The sequence below is a fragment of the Ranitomeya imitator genome, chromosome 2 (assembly GCF_032444005.1).
Source record: "Ranitomeya imitator isolate aRanImi1 chromosome 2, aRanImi1.pri, whole genome shotgun sequence".
In the NCBI taxonomy this organism is placed as follows: Eukaryota; Metazoa; Chordata; class Amphibia; order Anura; family Dendrobatidae; genus Ranitomeya; species Ranitomeya imitator.
The window spans coordinates 276,018,406-276,033,233 of NC_091283.1; the positions used below are offsets into that span (position 1 = coordinate 276,018,406).

Genomic DNA, 14,828 nt, shown 5'->3' on the forward strand with positions numbered 1-14,828 from the left:
GGGGGATGACGGTATCATTGTATGTGTCAGGTTTCTATACGATGTCAGGATGTCACTGTCTATTTCTCCACGGAGGAGTGGGAGTATTTAGAAGGACACAAAGATCTGTACAAGGAGGTCATGATGGAGGTTCCCCAGCCCCTCACATCACCAGGTAATAGACAGGACTAAATACACACGGCCTATAATTATCTGTATGTAAAGAAGTAATTCACTCCCTGTATGTGTTTCCTGCAGATCTATCGAGTAAGAGGGCAACACCAGAGAGATGTCCCCGTCCTCTTCTTCCACAGGACTGTAAACAGGAAGATCCCAATGTTCCTCAGGATCATCAGGTAGATGGAGAGGGGTCATGATATCTCCCCTATGATGTGTAGATGGCTGTGAAGGTCTTGTGCTCAGTCTTGTTTTATCCACCAGTATTATATGTTTTATACTTGTGTAATGAGAACAGTGGAGATGGCAGGATTAGAGCTGATCATAGATGTGACTTCTCCATCTGTCGGTGACTTTTACAATATTTGTTTCAGGGTGAAGATCTGACTCATATTAATACTACAGAGACATATGTGAGGGGTGATGAGTGGTGTAAAGAGGAGATTCCTACATATGGCTACCCAGGTGAGTATTAACTGCTAAATGCAGAGAAGTCACAGATTCTACTGTAATTATATGTTGAATTTCTAGCGGCCGTACCGGTCCTGGAAGCACAGTCAAGTGAGAAGCCAAACCATTTTGAGGTCAAGAAGAACTATGTAGGCAGATCAGGAAAGGATTTAGAAGTAGGGTCCGTAATAATCTACTCAAAACCGGGTAACAACTTAGCTCTGGTAATAACAGATTGGCTAATTTGACACTTACACAATGAGCTAAGTGATCCTGTGAATTTAGTGCAGCATCTCCACCAGCGCAACCATGGACTATATTGTGAAGGCTGGTTAGAAAAGTGACAGTGCAGGAGCATGCCAGTACAAGAACGTTTGAGTAGTCATGGGGAGACGTGACATGGCAGCATATGAAGTTCTCTATGTACAAAGGTGTTTCCCTATACCTTCTGTACACAATTGATTATTGATACCCTACCTTACGTGATGAGTTGTATGAGCTCCCTTGGGAAGAATAAACATCTTGATGCAGAAATTAGCAAACTTTTTTTTGAAATGACCATACTGCTAAGAATAAAGATAATTTTATCCCCGCCTGCGTGCGGGCACCAGGCACCATAATAACACTGTTAACCTGCATATTGACTACATATTTGCAGGTTAACAACGTTAATTCTGGTGACAGTTTCCTTTTAACATAGAACAAAAATGTACCAATAAAAATCCTCACAACCCGGGCGTAGAATGGGTTCAATAGCTAGTCCTGATATATGGTCCCATATCATTGTATATGCTCCTCCAGCCTGGTATATGTTCCCCCCAGCCTAGTATATACTCCTCCAGCCTGGTATATGCTCCACCATCCTGGTATATGCTCCCCCATCCTGGTATATGCTCCCCCATCCTGGTATATGCTCCCCCATCCTGGTATATGCTCCCCGATGCTGGTATACGCTTCCCCAGCCTGGTATACGCTCCCCCCATCCTGGTATATGTTCCCCCATCCTGGTATACGCTCCCCCAGCCTTGTATATGCTCCCCCAGCCTTGTATATGCTCCCCCAGCCTTGTATATGTCCCCCAGTCTGGTATATTCTCCCCAGCTTGATATTTGTCCCCCATCCTATTATTATAATAATAATAATTTTATTTTTATAGCGCCGACATACCGCAGCAGTTTACATTTTAGAGAAAACTTGTACATACAATTGACATTACAGCATAGCAATAAACACATAGATCAAAACAGAAACAAAGAGGAATGAGGGCCCTGCTTGCAAGCTTATAAACTTTGAGGAAAAAGGGGAGACATGAGAGGTGGATGGTAACAATTGCTTTCGTTGTTTGGACCAGCCAAAGTGTAAGAATTGGTTGTTCATGTAAAGCTGCATGAACCAGTTATCAGCCTAAGTATGTAACAGTACCGACACAGAGGGCTATAAATGCATGAAGCATGTGAGAACATGATGCGAGGAACCTGGTTATGGTAAAAATTTTGAATGGGCCACACAGGGATAGTTAGGTTAATGTGTTGAGGCGGTAGGCCAGTCTGAACAAATGCGTTTTTAGGGCACGCTTAAAACTGTGAGGATTGTGGATTAATCATATTAACCTGGGTAGTGCATTCCAAAAAATTGGCGCAGCACTTGAAAAGTCTTGGAGACGGGAGTGGGAGGTTTTGATTATTGAGGATGTTAACCTCAGGTCATTAGCAGAACGGAGGGCATGGGTAGGGTGGTAGACTAAGACAAGGAAGGAGAATAAGGGAGAAAAAGTGTATAATTGGGTGTCATCAGCATAGAGAAGGTATTGGAAACCAAATCTACTGATTGTTTGACTAATAGGGGCGGTTTACAAAGAGAAGAGGGGGCCTAGGACTGATCCTTGAGGAACCCCAACAGTAAGTGCAAGATGAGAGGAAGAGGAGCCAGAAAAAGATATAGTGAAGGAGCGGTCAGAGAGATAGGAGGAGAACCAGGAGAGAACGGTGTCCATGAGCCCGATGGAGTGTAGCATAGTGAGGAGGAGCTGATGATCGACAGTGTCGAATGCTGCAGTGAGATCCAAGAGAATTAGCATGGAGTAGTGACCATTAGATTTAGCTGTTAGTAAATCATTAGAGACTTTAGTGAGGGCAGTTTCAGTAGAGTGTATTGAGTGGAAACCTGATTGCAGAGGGTCGAGAAGAGAGTTATCTGACAGATAGCAGATGAGACGGGAGTGGACCAGGTGTTCCAGGGGTTTAGAGATGAAGGGAAGATTAGAAACAGGTCTGTAGTTACCGACACAGTTTTGGTCGAGGGATGGTTTTTTAAGTAATGGATGGATGATGGCATGCTTAAATGAGGAGGGAAAGATACCAGAAGAGAGAGAGGTTGAATATTTTCGTTAGGTGAGCGGTGACAGCAGGGGAAAAGGACTGGAGGAGATGTGACGGAATGGGGTCACTGGTGCAAGTGGTTGGGCCAGAAGATGCAAGGAACCTGATTACTTCTTCTTCTGTGACTGGTTCAATGTCAGAGAGTGAGCTAGATGCAGTGGGGGAGGGAGGACAATGCATAGTATGAGGGGAATAGGAAATAATTTCCTGTCAGATATGGTCAATTTTGTCTTTGAAATAATTGGCCAGATCGTCAGCACAGAGATCCTTGGTTGGGGCCTGCACTCTTGGATTGAGTAGGGAATGAAAAGTGTCAAAGAGATGTTTCGAGTTATTGGATAGTGAGGTGATGAGGGTGTTGAAATAGGTTTGTTTGGAGAGGTGAAGGGCAGTGTTGTATGTTTTAAGCATAAAATTATAATGGATGAAATCTTCAGGTAGATTGGATTTTCTCCACAGACGTTTGGCGCACCTGGAGCACCGCTGCAGGAAACGTGTTTGCATCGTGTGCCAGGGTTATCGCCATCTGTGTCATGTTGTTTTATGTATAGGAGGTGCAGTTTCATCCAGGACACGTTGCAGTGTTTCATTGTAATGCTTCAGTGCAGATTCAGTGCAGAATCAGGACATGAGAGGGAGAAGATTGGGGCCTATGTTAACTGCAAGTCCTTCATAAGTTTCTGGGTGTTAATGGCCTGTATATTTCTATGTGTGGAAAGTAGGGGTGACTGAGCGGGATGGCAGTTCTTGATAGAGAATTAAAGAAGGTTATTGTCAGAGAGCGGGAGAGGGGAAGTTTGTGAAATCAGACACTGAGCAAAGCCGGGAGAAAACCAAGTCGAGGGAGTTGATGTCTTCATACGTTGGAGAGTTAGTAAGGAGGCCAAAGGAGGAGGTTAGAGATAAAAGGTGAGTAGCAGATGGGGAGAGGGGAAAAGTAATGGGGATGTTGAAATCACTCATGATGAGGGTGGGGATGTGTTATGACCTGGTGGTTAGGAGCACCCGGAATGACCTGATAGTTAAACCTCATACAGGACGAGCTCTGGGATGTGGGAGCTCTGTTGACCGCAAGCCCTAATCCTATCACACACACTAAAAATAGCCGTGGAGCGCTCCTGACCAGACCTAGGCGCCTCGTCACAGCCTAAGAGCTATCTAGCCCTAGAGATAGAAAATAAAGCCTACCTCGCCTCAGAGAAATTCCCCATAGGCAAAGGAAGCCCCCCACATATATTGACTGTGAGTAAAGATGGAAGTCACAAACGCAGAGATGAAACAGGTTTCAGCAAAGGGAGGCCAGACTTACTAAATAGACAGAGGATAGGAAAGGTAACTTTGCGATCAGCACAAAAACCTACAAAAGACCACGCAGAGTGTGCAAAAAAGACGTGAGTCGGTGCGGAGGGGCCACTCTGCATCCCAGAGCTTCCAGCTAGCAAGACAAAATCATGATAACCAGCTGGACAAGAAAACAGTGAACAAATAATGACTATCAGGAACTTAGCTTCTGCAGGAGAAGGCAGGTCACCAGAGAGATCCAGGAGCGAACTGAACCAATGCAAAAACATTGACAGCTGGCATGGAGTAACGATCTGAGAGGAGTTAAATAGAGCAGCCAACCAAAGGATAAACCACGTCACCTGTGTAAGGAACCTCAGAAGCAGCAGCTTCACTCATAGCCACCAGAGGGAGCCCATAGACAGAACTCGCTGAAGTACCATTCACGACCACAGGAGGGAGTTCGACAACAGAATTCACAACAGTAGCCCCCCCTTGAGGAGGGGTCACCGAACCCTCACCAGAGCCCCCAGGCCGATCAGGATGAGCCAAATGAAAGGCACGAACAAGATCGGCAGCATGAACATCAGAGGAAAAAACCCAGGAATTATCTTCCTGACCATAACCCTTCCACTTGACCAGGTACTGGAGTTTCCGTCTCGAAACACGAGAATCCAAAATCTTCTCTACCACATACTCCAACTCCCCCTCGACCAACACCGGGGCAGGAGGATCAACGGAGGGAACCATAGGCGCCACATATCTCCGCAACAACGACCTATGGAACACATTATGGATGGCAAAAGAAGCTGGAAGGTCCAAACGAAATGACACAGGATTAAGAACTTCAGAAATCTTATATGGCCCAATAAAACGAGGCTTAAACTTAGGAGAGGAAACCTTCATAGGAACGTGACGAGATGACAACCAAACCAAATCCCCAACACGAAGTCGGGGACCAACACAACGCCGGCGGTTAGCGAAACGTTGAGCCTTCTCCTGGGACAATGTCAAATTGTCCACCACATGAGTCCAGATCTGCTGCAACCTGTCCACCACCGCATCCACACCAGGACAGTCCGAAGGCTCAACCTGCCCTGAAGAGAAACGAGGATGGAAACCAGAATTACAGAAAAAAGGAGAAACTAAAGTAGCCGAGCTGGCCCGATTATTAAGGGCGAACTCAGCTAAAGGCAAGAAGGACACCCAATCATCCTGATCAGCAGAAACAAAGCATTTCAGATATGTCTCCAAAGTCTGATTAGTTCGTTCGGTTTGGCCATTAGTCTGAGGATGGAAAGCCGAAGAAAAAGACAAATCAATGCCCATCTTAGCGCAAAAGGACCGCCAAAACCTCGAAACAAACTGGGAACCTCTGTCCGAGGCGATGTTCTCTGGAATGTCATGCAAACGAACCACATGCTGGAAAAACAATGGCACCAAATCAGAGGAGGAAGGCAATTTAGATAAGGGTACCAAATGGATCATCTTAGAGAAGCGATCACAAACCACCAAAATGACCGACATCTTTTGAGAAACAGGGAGATCAGAAATAAAATCCATGGAAATATGCGTCCAGGGCCTCTTCGGGATCGGCAAGGGCAAAAGCAACCCACTGGCACGAGAACAGCAGGGCTTAGCCCGAGCACAAGTCCCACAGGACTGCACAAAAGAACGCACATCCCGTGACAAAGAAGGCCACCAAAAGGATCTAGCCACCAAATCTCTGGTACCAAAGATTCCAGGATGACCAGCCAACACCGAACAATGAACCTCAGAGATAACTCTACTAGTCCATCTATCAGGGACAAACAGTTTCTCCGTAGGACAATGGTCAGGTCTATCAGCCTGAAACTTCTGCAGCACCCGCCGCAAATCAGGGGAGATGGCAGACAAAATTACCCCCTCTTTAAGAATACCCGCCGGCTCCGGAACACCCGGAGAGTCAGGCACAAAACTCCTTGACAGGACGTCAGCCTTCACATTCTTAGATCCCGGAAGGTATGAAACCACAAAATCAAAATGGGAGAAAAAGAGCGACCATCGAGCCTGTCTAGGATTCAACCGTTTGGCAGACTCGAGATATGTCAAATTCTTGTGATCCGTCAAGACCACCACGCGATGTTTAGCTCCTTCAAGCCAATGTCGCCACTCCTCGAATGCCCACTTCATGGCCAACAACTCCCGATTGCCCACATCATAATTGCGCTCAGCAGGCGAGAATTTTCTAGAAAAGAAGGCACAGGGTTTCATCACCGAGCCATCAGAACTTCTTTGCGACAAAACAGCCCCTGCTCCAATTTCAGAAGCATCAACCTCAACCTGAAAAGGGAGCGAAACATCTGGCTGGCACAACACAGGGGCAGAGGCAAAACGACGCTTCAATTCCTGAAAAGCCTCCACAGCCGCAGAGGACCAATTGACCACATCAGCACCTTTCTTGGTCAAATCAGTCAACGGTTTAGCAATACTGGAAAAATTAGCGATGAAGCGACGATAAAAATTAGCAAAGCCCAGGAATTTCTGCAAGCTCTTCACAGATGTCGGCTGAGTCCAATCGTAAATGGCCTGAACTTTAACAGGGTCCATCTCGATAGTAGAAGGGGAAAAAATGAAACCCAAAAATGAAACCTTCTGAACTCCAAAGAGACACTTTAACCCCTTCACAAACAAGGAATTCGCACGAAGGACTTGGAACACCATTCTGACCTGCTTCACATGAGACTCCCAATCATCCGAAAAGACCAAAATGTCATCCAAGTATACAATCATGAATCTATCCAGGTACTCTCGGAAGATGTCATGCATAAAGGACTGAAACACAGATGGAGCATTAGAAAGCCCGAATGGCATAACCAGGTACTCAAAATGGCCCTCGGCGTATTAAATGCCGTTTTCCATTCATCACCCTGTTTAATTCGCACAAGATTATACGCACCACGAAGATCTATCTTGGTGAACCAACTAGCCCCCTTAATCCGAGCAAATAAATCAGACAACAGCGGCAAAGGATACTGAAATTTGACTGTGATCTTATTAAGAAGGCGGTAATCAATACAAGGTCTCAAAGAACCATCCTTCTTGGCCACAAAAAAGAACCCTGCTCCCAATGGTGACGAGGACGGACGAATATGACCCTTCTCCAAGGATTCCTTTATATAACTCCGCATAGCGGCGTGCTCTGGTACAGATAAATTAAAGAGACGACCTTTAGGAAACTTACTACCAGGAATCAAATTAATAGCACAGTCGCAATCCCTATGAGGAGGTAGGGCACCAGATTTGGGTTCTTCAAATACATCCCGGTAATCTGATAAAAACTCAGGGACTTCAGAAGGAGTGGAAGGCGAAATTGACAGCAATGGAACATCACCATGTACCCCTTGACAACCCCAGCTGGACACAGACATAGATTTCCAATCCAACACTGGATTATGGACCTGTAGCCATGGCAACCCCAAAACGACCACATCATGCAGATTATGCAACACCAGAAAGCGAATATCCTCCTGATGTGCAGGAGCCATGCACATGGTCAATTGAGTCCAGTACTGAGGTTCATTCTTGGCCAAAGGCGTAGCATCAATTCCTCTCAATGGAATAGGATACTGCAAGGGCTCCAAGAAAAAACCACAGCGCCTGGCAAACTCCAAGTCCATCAAATTCAGGGCAGCGCCTGAATCCACAAATGCCATTACATAATAGGACGACAGAGAGCAAATCAGAGTAACGGACAAAAGAAATTTAGACTGTACCGTACCAATGGTGGCAGACCTAGCGAACCGCTTAGTGCGCTTAGGACAATCGGAGATAGCATGAGTGGATTCACCACAGTAAAAACACAGCCCATTCCAACGTCTGTGTTCTTGCCGTTCAGCTCTGATCAAAGTCCTATCACACTGCATAGGCTCAGGCCTATGCTCAGAGAATACCGCCAGATGGTGCACAGCTTTGCGCTCACGCATGCGCCGATCGATCTGAATGGCCAAAGACATAGACTCATTCAGACCAGCAGGCGTGGGAAATCCCACCATGACATCCTTAAGGGCTTCAGAAAGACCCTTTCTGAAAATTGCCGCCAGGGCACATTCATTCCACTGAGTAAGCACAGACCACTTTCTAAACTTCTGACAGTACACCTCCGCTTCATCCTGACCCTGACACAAAGCCAGCAAGATTTTCTCTGCCTGATCCACTGAATTTGGTTCATCATAAAGCAATCCAAGCGCCAGAAAAAACGCATCAACATCACGCAATGCAGGATCTCCTGGCGCAAGGGAAAATGCCCAGTCTTGAGGGTCACCACGCAACAAAGAAATAATGATTTTTACCTGTTGAACGGGGTCACCAGAGGAGCGGGGTTTCAAAGCTAGAAACAGTTTACAATTATTTTTGAAATTCAAGAACCTAGATCTATCCCCAGAAAATAAGTCAGGAATAGGAATTCTAGGCTCTAACATAGGATTCTGAACCACAAAATCTTGAATGTTTTGCACCCTTGCAGTGAGATGATCCACACAAGAGGACAGACCTTGAATGTCCATATCTACACCTGTGTCCTGAACCACCCAAAGGTCTAGCGGAAAAGAAAGACAAAACACAGTGCAAAGAAAAAAAAATGGTCTCAGAAGTTCTCTTATTCCTCTATTGAGATGCATTAATACTTTGGGCCAGCTGTACTGTTATGACCTGGGTTTTAGGAGCACCCGGAATGACCTGATAGTTAAACCTCATACAGGATGAGCTCTGGGATGTGGGAGCTCTGCTGACCGCAAGCCCTAATCCTATCACACACACTAAAAATAGCCGTGGAGCGCTCCTGACCAGACCTAGGCGCCTCGTCACAGCCTAAGAGCTATCTAGCCCTAGAGATAGAAAATAAAGCCTACCTCGCCTCAGAGAAATTCCCCATAGGCAAAGGAAGCCCCCCACATATATTGACTGTGAGTAAAGATGGAAGTCACAAACGCAGAGATGAAACAGGGAGGCCAGACTTACTAAATAGACAGAGTATAGGAAAGGTAACTTTGCGATCAGCACAAAAACCTACAAAAGACCACGCAGAGTGTGCAAAAAAGACCTCCGCACCGACTCACGGTGCGGAGGGGCCACTCTGCATCCCAGAGCTTCCAGCTAGCAAGACAAAATCATGATAACCAGCTGGACAAGAAAACAGTGAACAAATAATGACTATCAGGAACTTAGCTTCTGCAGGAGAAGGCAGGTCACCAGAGAGATCCAGGAGCGAACTGAACCAATGCAAAAACATTGACAGCTGGCATGGAGTAACGATCTGAGAGGAGTTAAATAGAGCAGCCAACCAAAGGATAAACCACGTCACCTGTGTAAGGAACCTCAGAAGCAGCAGCTTCACTCATAGCCACCAGAGGGAGCCCATAGACAGAACTCGCCGAAGTACCATTCACGACCACAGGAGGGAGTTCGACAACAGAATTCACAACAGGATGTCACAGGACATCTATTATATGCTCCCCCATCCTGCATGTGCTGTTGTTTTTCTATACAAACAAACCTTTCCCCTGCTCTCCTGATACGTGTTGTCTACGTTAAATGTTTACATTTTGTTGAAGACACTGTGTGCGAATTTGTCTTCAATAAAATAGTGCCAGAGATCGCACCATGTGCAGGTGCTGACTCTGGCCCAACACTCCTCCTCCAGCTTCTCCGGAGCTTGCGGTATGTGCTCACGTATTCGGTCAGCGCCTACACATACTGCAATTTCTGGTGCTACACTCCTCTTCCATCCTCATCATCCTCCCTGTCACCTCTATTAACGCTGGATGTGTCTTTCTGACTCTGGCCACACTGCCTAGGCGCAGTCTATACCGGCTTCGGACAGAAGGACGCATTCAAGACTACATTATAGATACACTCCTGGCCGAAAGCAAATTGTGGCAAAGTGCCAACAGTTTTGTCTAGCCTGGAGATATCAATGTCCATGTGTTTCATACATGTGGCAACCATATGCCGCATCAGTATTACACGTACCTGCGCCTGGGAATCAGCGGTACTGTTTGCGCTGATCCCCAGGGCCGGGTGTTAAAGACAGCTCACACCATTGTCCTCTGCTCTGCCTGCAATCAGCGGGAGGAGGGTACAATATTGAGAGTTGTATTCAGCCCCCGCTGTCTAAATAGAGTGTAAAATTGAGAATAAAATAAAAAAATCACATTATAGTCACCTTAAGGGCTCATATTCATCTGCGAGGAAAACGGACGAGTGCAATCTGATAAAAAAATCAGACTGCACTCTGATCAGTGTTATTCTATGAAAATGCTGCGACGGTCCTTGTATCTCGGATGACACTCGTCAATGCAAGTCAACGGGTGCAAGAAAAAAAATCGTAGGTCACTTGGACCATTGGAGTGCCGTCCGATTTTTACACACATGTCATGTGAAAAGCCGGCAATTCATCTGCCGCGTACAGTAAAATCACATCGTGACCCAACAGAATAGAATAGATAGATATAAAGATGTCAGTCACATATAGAATTAGTACAGTGTGTGCTGCTTACTCTACATGTATTTTATTACTTACTAAATTATTATCTGAAAAAAACTGGCATGGGGTCCCCTGACAATTTATTAACCAGCAGAGGAAAAGCGGACAGCTGGGGGCAGCTGTTTATAGCCTGTTAAGGGGGTAATACCCATGGAGTTTCCAAGAATATCAATATCTACTCACAGCTGTATACTTAGTCTCTCCTTGTTATTAAAATGGGGGTCTCCAAAAAAAATGACGTAAAGTCCCCCTATAATTAATAACCAGCAAAGGCTTGGCAGACAGCTGCGAGCTGATATTAATAGCCTGTAAAGGGACCATGAACATTTCTCCCCATTCCAGACTAAAAACATCAGCTCTCAGCAGCCCCAGAAATTGACATATATAAGATGCACCAATTCTGGCACTTACTCTCACCCTTCCCACTTGCCCTGGTGCGGTGGCAAGTGGGGTAATAATTGGGGGGATTGATATCACCTTTGTATTGTCAGGTGACATCAAGCCCAGAGGTTAGTAATAATAATCCAACATTACTGAAGGAGAGCTTACTCGCCTCTTTTCCAAATCGCACCTCACCACCTGTGCACTTGACCCCATCCCCTCCCACTTGCTCCCCAACCTCACTAACATGATCATTCCAGCCCTAACCCATCTCTTCAACCTATCGCTATCTTCTGGTACCTTCCCCTCGGCCTTCAAACATGCCACCATCACACCCATCCTCAAAAAAACTAACCTTGACCCAACTGCTATGCCCCATATCACTGCTCCCGTTTGCTTCAAAACTCCTTGAGCAGCATGTCCATGCTCAAATTTCCTCCCACCTCTCATCTAACTTTCTCCTTGACAACCTCCAATCTGGCTTCCGCCCCCACCACTCCACCGAAACTGCCCTGACAAAAATTACTAATGACTTCCTCACAGCCAAAGCTAACAGACAGTTCTCCATCCTCCTCCTTCTTGACCTGTCCTCTGCTTTCGACACAGTCGATCACTGCATACTGCTACAGATTCTTTCTTCCCTTGGCATCAAAGACCTTGCCCTGTCCTGGATTGCCTCATACCTTTCTGACCGTACATTTAGCGTTTCCCACCACCTCCTCATCCCACCCTCTCTCTGTTGGAGTCCCTCAAGGCTCTGTCCTAGGGCCCCTACTTTTTTCCATCTATGCTCTTGGCCTAGGACAACTCATAAAGTCCCATGGCTTCCAGTACCACCTGTATGCGGACGACACTCAGATCTACCTCTCTGGCCCAGATGTCACCTCTCTGCTGTCCAGAATCCCGAAGTGTCTGTCAGCCATATCCTCCTTCTTCACCTTTCGCTTCCTAAAACTCAATGTAGACAAAACCGAACTCATCATCTTTCCCCCATCTCACGTATCCCCCCTACCTGACCTATCTATTATGGTAAATGGCATCACGCTCTCTCCCGCACCTGAAATCCGCTGCCTCGGGGTAACTCTCTACTCTGCCCTGTCCTTCAAACCGCACGTTCAAACTCTTGCCACCTCCTGTCCCCTCCAACTCAAAAATATTGCCAGAATCCGTTCCTTCCTCAGCCCACAATCTACCAAAACTCTTGTGCATGCCCTCATCATCTCCCGCCTCGACTACTGCAACACCCTCCTCTGTGGCCTCCCCGCTAACTCTCTTGCACCACTCCAGTCTGTCCTCAACTTTGCTGCCCGGCTAATCCACCTCTCTCCTCGCTACTCCCCTGCTTCTCCCCTCTGCAAATCCCTCCACTGGCTCCCAATTCCAGAACGAATCCAGTTCGAACTACTAACACTGTTCTACAAAGCCATCCACAACCTGTCCCCTCCCTATATCTCTGAACTAATCTCCCAATATCTTCCCTCACGTAATCTTCGATCCTCCCAAGACCTCCTACTCTCCACCACACTTATTCGTTCCTCACACAACCGTCTCCAAGATTTCTCCCGAATATCCCCCATCCTCTGGAATTCCATGCCTCAACACGTCCGACTATCGACCACCTTCGGCTCCTTCAGACGGAACCTGAAAACCCATCTTTTCAAGAAAGCCTACAGCCTGCAATAACCATTCTGCCGCCTCGCCATCGCCAGAGCCGCCGCCATCGCCAGAGCCTCGCCCCTACCTTCTGCCTCTTTCCCACTCTCCCATAAAATGTAAGTCCGCAAGGACAGGGTCTTCTCCCCTCTGTACCAGTCTGTCACTGTAAATTTGTTTACTGTAAACGATATCTATAACTCTGTATGTAACCCTTTTCTCATGTACAGCACCATGGAATTAATGGTGCTATATAAATAAATAATAATAATCTTAATTTTTATATAGCTCTAACATATTCCGCAGCACTTTACAGTTTTGCCCACATTAGGTGCGGGCTGATATTAATAGCCTACGAAGGTACCATGGACATTTCTCCCCATTCCAGACTAAAAACCTCAGCTTTCAGCAGCCTCAGAAATAACGCATATAAAAGATGCACCAATTCTGGCATTTACCCCCACTCTTCCCACTTGCCTTGGTGCAGTGGTAAGTGGGGTGGTAGTTGGGGGGATTGATGTCACCTTTGTATTGTCAGATGACATCAAGCCCAGAGGTTCGTAATGGAGAGGCATCTTTAAGACATCCACATTACTAAACCCATAGTCAAATTTGTATAAAAAGACACAGAATAAAGTCTTTAATTGAAAGAATGACATAGACTCCTTTAACCCCTTAACCCCCGAGGGTGGTTTGCACATTAATGACCAAGCCAATTTTTACAATTCTGACCACTGTCCCTTTATGAGGTAATAACTTTGGAACGCTTCATTGGATCCCAGTGATTCTGAAACTGTTTTTTCTTGACATATTGTACTTGATGATAGTGGTAAAATTTCTTTATGACTTGCGTTTATTTGTGAAAAAAATGGAAATTTGGCGAAAATTTAGCAATTTTCCAACTTTGAATTTTCATACCCTTATATCGCAGAAATATGTCACACAAAATACTTAATAAGTAACATTTCCCACATGTCTACTTTACATCAGCACAATTTTGGAACCCAATTTTTTTGTTTTTTTGTTAGGTAGTTATAAGGGTTAAAAGTTAAACAGCGATTTCTCATTTTTATAACACCATTTTTTTAGGGACCACATCACATTTGAAGTCACTTTGAGGGGTCTATATGATAAAAAAAATACCAAAAAGTGACACCATTCTAAAAACTGCACCCCTCAAGGCGCTCAAGACCACATTCAAAATGTTTATTTAACCCTTCAGGTGCTTCACAGGAATTTTTGGAATGTTTAAAAAAAAAAAAAATGAATATTTAACTTTTTTTCACAAAAGAAAAATTACTTCAGATCCAAATTTTTTATATTCCCAAGGGTAACAGGAGAAATTGGACCCCAAAAGTTGTGTAATTTGTCCTAAGTATGCTGATACCCTATATGTGGGGGTAAACCACTGTTTGGGTGCATGGCAGAGCTTGGAAGGCAAGGAGTGCCATTTGACTTTTCAATGCAAAATTGGCTGGAATTGAGATAGGACGCCATGTCGCGTTTGGAGAGCCCGTGATGTGCCTAAAGAGTGGAAACCCCCACAAGTAACACCATTTCGGACACTAGACCCCCCCAAAGAACTTCTCTAGATGTGTGGTGAGCACTTTGAACCCCCAAGTGCTTCATAGAAGTTTATAACGTAGACGTAAAACTAAAAAATCTAATTTTTCCACAAAAATGATCTTTTCGTCCCTAATTTTTTATTTTTCCAAGGGTAACAGGAGAAATTGGACCCCAAAAGTTGTTGTGCAATTTGTCCTGCGTACGGCAATACCCTATATGTAGGGGAATGCTACTCCTGAGGCACAGTGCAAAGCTCAGAAGGCAAGGAGCGCCAGATCTTACTGTTATGGTTTGCAGGTGCCATGGCCCACTGGGAGAGCCCATGAGGAGCCAGAACAGCAGAATCCCCATCATAAATGACCCCATTTTATTAACTACACTTCTCAATTAATTCACCTAGGAGTGCAGTGATCATATTGACACCATGGTTGTGTCACAGT

The 14,828-nt window shown here is 45.5% G+C and overlaps 2 pseudogenes; one reads left to right on the plus strand and one right to left on the minus strand.

The window, feature by feature from the left end:
• LOC138666403 (zinc finger protein 850-like) overlaps positions 1-14,828 on the minus strand; it is a 277,228-nt pseudogene that overhangs the window by 60,631 nt on the left and 201,769 nt on the right.
• Positions 1-14,828, plus strand: part of LOC138666901 (zinc finger protein 271-like) — a 66,648-nt pseudogene that overhangs the window by 2,990 nt on the left and 48,830 nt on the right.